Raw genomic sequence first — 6609 nt, 5'->3', positions numbered from 1 at the left:
GTAACCAATCTTCAGTAACCACTCCACTGATGTGATTATTATAGGTGCTCTTGGGAATGATAGAAAATTGAGATTGGAGATGAAATATTTTTAAGAGGTTTCTCAAATTGGAATTTTTAAGTGAATATTTTATATACCAGATGGTGTCATTTTGTGCAGTTACAGTGGGGCAGAACAACAAACTCAATGTTTGCAAAGCCCTTTCAGTAAATAGGTTGGAAAGAGTACCATGCTGTACTTTGTACATTGTATTTTGAATTTGGGGAGTACTTTCTTACAGTTACTCTTTAAATTTTCTTCCCCTCCTCTTCCCCATCACACAGCATAGATTCTTTAGCTATCAAACAATTAAACAACCGCTGGCTAAGGACAAAGTTGATCACCTTATATTGTTGTAGTAAGGTTCAAAATCAATGTAATTAAGCCTGAATGGAATGCAGGTGATCTACACTTGGGGAAAACTCACTTCCTATGTAGGCAAGGTACAATACCATGAATGATTAGTCTTACCTGATGATGAGCAACAGTCAAGAAAAGAGTCAACCTCTCAGGAGTCAGCCTCAAGACTTAAGGGAGTCTCCTTTGCTGGGCAGCACTCCTGGGCCAGCCAACACGAACTGCCCTAAGTTACTGTTGGGGCACCTTATTTATGAGATTGTGCCTTCTTTGTTCAGTCATACGATTGATTGGTTGGTGTAGAAATGTTCTTTGTGTAAGCATGAGAACACAATTCAATGTGTCTCATAAGATTGGTGATCTATAAATAGCTATACAGTGAATTGGATGTGTGTGTATGTTAATATGAGAGAGCTCATAAACCTCACTGTGATGGGGTGGAGTCACCATACTCAGAAATACCTGCCTGGAAGTGATGTGTATTTTGGCAAGGACTTCTTCCCAGTTTTTTTAATTATGGCCAGAGATCTCACTAAAATTCCTAATTTATGATTAATATTTACCTCCAGCCTTTTACCAAACATCATTTCTTGTAACAGCTTGCTGCTCTGGATCAGCACTGATGAACATTTCGTTTAGAAACTTCTGTTTCTTGGTATGAAATGGCAACTTCATATTTCTCCATCTAACCTGATTTTTATTTTGGCAATTGGCAAGTATTTGTCACATTAATTCAAGCAAATGGTTTCTTTGTGGGCCTTTTACTGGCCCTAAGTTTCTTTAAGGACAATGTGCAAAGATGACTGTAAGATATGTTGATGGGAGTGAAACTCAAAGTGATGTTAGAACATCAGTAGAAAGGTGTTTGCTCTGAACCCCATGAAAAATGAGGCCAGATTCAAACATTGCTATATGCTTTAGAACACTTGGTCATCTTTTTGGTTTTTTAGTTGATCTAACCCATTCCTTGGAGCTCTGCATTAGTATGTGTGGGGTGGGGTAAATATCTGCTAGATACTCAATTTGTGCTTCAGCCTCACTTGCATTAATTACAAACGAGACAGTATGGTAGGGTAGAATTACCTGCACACTGAGTCCTGGGGAGCAGCATGAGGGAGCCCCACAGCACCGGGCTCTGCTCACCCGGCACTGCGGCAGGGACAGTTCCCAAGGAATGGCTGCCTTGAGCACTGTCAGGAGCAGTAGCCAAAGCACACCTGGCCTGCACCTCACCAAGGCTGTGATGTTTTTTCAGTACCTGGCCAGCTACAGCTAGATTTATAATGGGAAAGGTTTCCACTTAGTAGATGAAATACCTGTTTAAGGAAAATAGTATCAATAGTATCCACGCTGCAATCCATCCATTATCCTTTCATTTATGCACTTTTCTACAATTAAAAAACCCAAAAACCCTAAAGCTGTGCAATGTTTAATCATAGGATTTAAGATATTCTAAGGCCTTTACCAAAGCAAAACAAAATAGTCTATTGACCCTTGTTTTTGTGAAGTTATGCTTTCCTGTCTGCTCATGACTGCAACTGCTTTCACAAGCAAAGACAAATAGCAGGATTTCACCATGGATTTTTAAAAAATCCACTCTTGATTGTAGAAGTGATGTAGTTAAATTTGAGTCAGAAAAGCCTAAGAGCATATGAGAGGCTCTAGGACAAAATGTTTTGAGTGTTATAGAGGAAGTAATTGGTAAGGAAGTCTTCACAATTCTAGTTGAGGGGTTTGGTTTTGTTTGGTAAGTTGGAAGGATGTCATATCTTGGAAATAACTTTCAAAGCATACTGAATATGAACCTGTACTAGCTATGAAACTGGCTGTTTAGTAGATGTTTAGTGTTAGAAAAGGGAACTAAGACAAATACAGTCACTTTCCAATCCAAACAAGTTCTCTGGAGCTTGGCATCTTAATTATACTATCTATTTGAGTGAGTGTTGATTCCTTGTGCTCAAGAGCTTTCTGGTCTGTCAGAATATTTTTCTCAGCATAAAAGGGCTATAGGAGGGGCAAAGTGGGCTGCTGGCTTCTCCCTGACAGTGCTGTAAGGGGAGGGGCAATGTTTCTTTTTTTCTTGTTTTCTTCCTTCTTTTTTTCCCCTCTTGCATCAGCCCTCACTTGATTCTGACTGAGGGTTCCTTGTAGGGACCACAGCCCATCCTCTTTCCTCTGCCACCATATCAGACCTGTTCACCAGATGCTTCAGCTGGCTGCTGGATGAAATCCTGGGGTCTGGGAAGCACCAAGTGAACTACAACCCATTCTTTTCTGTAGAAAGCTCTGTCATTGAAAAAGACTCGAACTTAATGTTTGATATTCACAAGCATCTGTTAGGCTTCTGGCAGCTTTTTTGCTGTACTATTTTTCTGTGAAGATATCCTCCTACTGGTGATGACATCTGTCATCAGGAGGGGAGAGAGAGAGAGAAGCTGTTACAGTTCATTCTTTTAGCAACTTCTGTGCAAATGCATCTTCATTCCTTCCTAAAGAAGTTTTGAATTTTACCTCCCACAGGGAAAAACAAGTCTGTCTGAGATCACCTTTGCACTCAGGGAATACCCTTCAGGAAGTAAATCCTGTCCTGCAGAAAGCTCCCCATTGTAGCTGAACTGACATTTCATAGAGAAGGAAGATAACAGGACCTGTCTGAGGCCTGCTACGAGACTCCCGAGGCAGAAACCCAAAGCTCTAGAGGCAAGGAAACAAACTGAGGCAGTGGGGGGAAAAGGGGAGGTCGTGATCTCCCCTTCCCACAGATCTGTGCATGCCTGTGGTGGTTAAAGCACCCTTCTAAGAATTGAGGGTAAGGTTGTTTTGTCCTTTCCTTCAGGAGCAAGGAGATCAAATTGCTTACGATTAGGTGGCTGTTCTAACATGCACAGTGCATGTTAGGTTTTGTGTGGATAGATGGGCTTTGAGGACCCAACTGGAACACTAACTTTGTGTATCCTGATAAGGATGATTAGTAAGAGGCTGGTTTGCCCCGTTAAAATCTGAAATGCTTCTGCAAAAGTGCACAAGTAGATGATTAAGTGGCTTTGGGTCCCTCTCACCCAGGTAGCCAGTGCACAGCAGCAGTGAGGAGCTCTGAATGCACACATTTAGCTCACAAGTGGAACAGGGATCTGGGAACTGGGACTGCAATACAATTCTAGAGGCATTTCAGCTCTGCAGGAAATTCCTAGTTTGTGTTGGGGTTTTTGTTGTTGTTTTTCTTGGGGTTTTTTTATTAACGCTTGATGAAACTTTTATAACTTTCTCCTCTAGTACATACTTTGAAACAAGTCTTGAGTGTTCCAACATTTACACTTTATTCTTGCCTCAGCCCAAAAAGCAGTCAAGCTTTTGGAAGTTTTGAACAGCAAGTGTCATCTGAAAATGCACAGATGAAAATGCCAACTGCGACACAATTCAAACTGCAACTGCAGTGGTGGTGCAACAGCCATCTCTGATTTTATTTTAAATGGCTCAGAATTTTCACCACTATTTCACAATTAAATTGCAGTGCTAAAAAAGTCACTGAGGCCACAAGAAAAGGTCCAAATGTGCACTCCAGTGGAAGAACAATCATGATTTATTTTTGGGTATGAATTCCTTTAAAACAGAGACTGCCTTAATGCTGTCCCCAAGAAGTCTAGAGCACATTCTCTCCTAGGCCTTCAATTCACTTTTACAGCTCCCCACAGGCAGCAGATGTTAAAAACACACTTCAGTGTTCTGGATAGATGCTTTAACCTTTGAGCTGTGGATGGAGAACAAAGCTGTGGGAGCCATAGCTGATTTTCCCTCACTTTTACAAAATGGGGGTTCTTTGGGTATGGCTTTTTTTGTGGGAATGAAATGATGTTAGCAAGGCTGAGCATCAGCTGCCACTCACCTGTACCTGAAGCAGTGCAGGATGTAAAAGAAGTTCTGCTGTCAGCACTTCCCTCTGCTAAGTCCAAACAGTTTTTTGCTGATATCTTTGAAGAACATTTACTGTTAAGCAGGTAACTGCTAACTAGGACATGATTTAATTCAGGGTCCTAACTTCACAGCAGATGCTTAAAAGACCTCCATTACAGGCATTTCAACTCAATTTACCAAATACAAATAAACTTCACTAACTGCTCTAACACGATAATTTCTGTCAAGATAAAAGCACTTTTTTATTCAAGAACTTGTTAGGATTGTTTTTTAAATTGCATCAAAAAAGCACAAGTGCTACAAGAGCAATTTCTGGCTGGAGCAATTTTCAGTTTATTGCATTAATGTAATAGTTGGAATGCCAAATCAAAGGGAAGTATTTTCATTCCACAGCAAAAGCTTTGTGAAGAAGTTTCAGCTAAACTAAACAGCTGACCTTTAGGGCAGCTACAGAAAATCCTTGCAGAGGTGACAGACTTTGCAGGTTTTGTCTGCTGAGCACAGCAGCACACTGTTAATGTCAGCTGCTGTGTCCTGGTGCTTCTTTGCAAGGCAACTGCTCAAGCAAGGATTTGCAAGTAGAAAGTTCAATACAGACTGCACAAAAAAAAACCCCAAACAACACACCCCATCCAAAAGCTGAAGAATGACCATCTCTATGGCAACTAAAGCACTTAGCATGCTCATGCCTCATGTAAATTGGCACAATTTTACAAATGAAGTTGCTAGAATCCCGGTTAAAGTAATGTGAGTAAAGTATCTAGAGACCAAACAGTATTTCAGGTGTTAATACTCAAATCATCATCTATTACTAATTGCTATTGCACAGGGGAAGACTGCAGACAGCACAGCACTATGGGCTGAAGAAACCAGTGGCTGGCTGTAGTTGTGTATCCCAGCAGGGAGCTGGGGTGGTCAGGTCGTTAGTAAGCTTGTCAGGTTGATTACCCATCAGAGCCAACACCCAGTGTAGTCTGGGTAGGGCCGAATAGGAAATAACACCTTCACCGGTTGTGTAACTTCACCCTCAGGCTGGGTATTGTTGTGCACTGAGTGAGCCGACTGCGGCCTCCAGGAGGAAGAAATGCCGCAATCGCCTTTACAATTGTTGGCTCTGGTGCTTGTCTGATTACAAGATAAGATGATCCAACTCACACAAGCCAACAAAAGAGCATGGACTCCTCACCCATTAATTCTCCTGCTAGCTGAAGTTAACATCAGTGTCTTGTCAGGAGCACTGTTGGCCTGCTTTCAGATGTGGCTCCGCAAGTATGCAGGCAAGTACTAACTTGGTAAATAGCTTGCTTGCTAAAAAAATCCCACAGTCCTGAGGATCTTTACAAATACAATATAGAATCATCTAGGTTGGAAGAGACCCTTAAGAGATCATCCACCCAGTCCAACCATGCACCCAGCATTATCACTGCAACCCCTAAAGCATTAGACCTTATCACCCAGTACCAGATCCAGACACCTTTTGACCACCTTCAGGGACTGGTGACTCCACCACCCCAGGCAACCTATTCCAATGCCCAACAACAGAGTGAAAAGAAATTCTAATATTTAATCTGAATCTGCCCTGTCTGTGCTTTAGGCCATCTCCTCTTGTCCTCTCACTGCAGGCACAGCAGGAGAGACGAACCCCTCCCCACTGAGCCTGAGCCGCCCTTCAGGGAGCTGTGGAGGGCACTGAGGCCCCTCCTGAGCCCTCTCCAGGCTAAAGACACAAAGACCAACATGCCAGCCCCAACTTGATGTTATTTGCAAATTTGCTAGCAATAGACTCTAAATGCCCTCATCTAGATCATGCCACAAAGGAGTTTCAGCCTCTGTTCTTCACTAATCCTCACTATTATTGATACTTCATTTAGAGATTCATTACAAAAGCAACTGCCCTCATGCTTAAGAAGAGTTCTAGTTCTTTTACTTTAGAATAAGCTGAGACCAATTTTAAACCCTTGCATTCAAGGGAACACTGTTTAGAGCTCTTCTTCACTGATACACATAAAATGTGGTCAGTGCCTGTGAAGAAGGCCAGCAGCAACACTTATTCCAGTTCCTCACCACAGGGCAAGCCTGACCCACCACACCATCACAGAGGAGTACTTAATGAACAAAACACTCCTGAGACAATCAAAGAGCAGAGCATTTTTCAGAAGGCTGTCACCTAATAGTGTTCCATGCAGGTTTTAGTGCATAAGCTTCTTACAAGATTATTACCTAATTTGCAGTCCTGAAGTTACAACCACAGCTGATAGCTACTTTTGAGTGTACTTACTCAATAAATCTCCATGAAGCAGA

The sequence above is a fragment of the Zonotrichia leucophrys genome, chromosome 4 (genome assembly GCF_028769735.1).
Source record: "Zonotrichia leucophrys gambelii isolate GWCS_2022_RI chromosome 4, RI_Zleu_2.0, whole genome shotgun sequence".
Taxonomy (NCBI): Eukaryota; Metazoa; Chordata; class Aves; order Passeriformes; family Passerellidae; genus Zonotrichia; species Zonotrichia leucophrys.
This window is presented reverse-complemented; position numbering follows the sequence as displayed.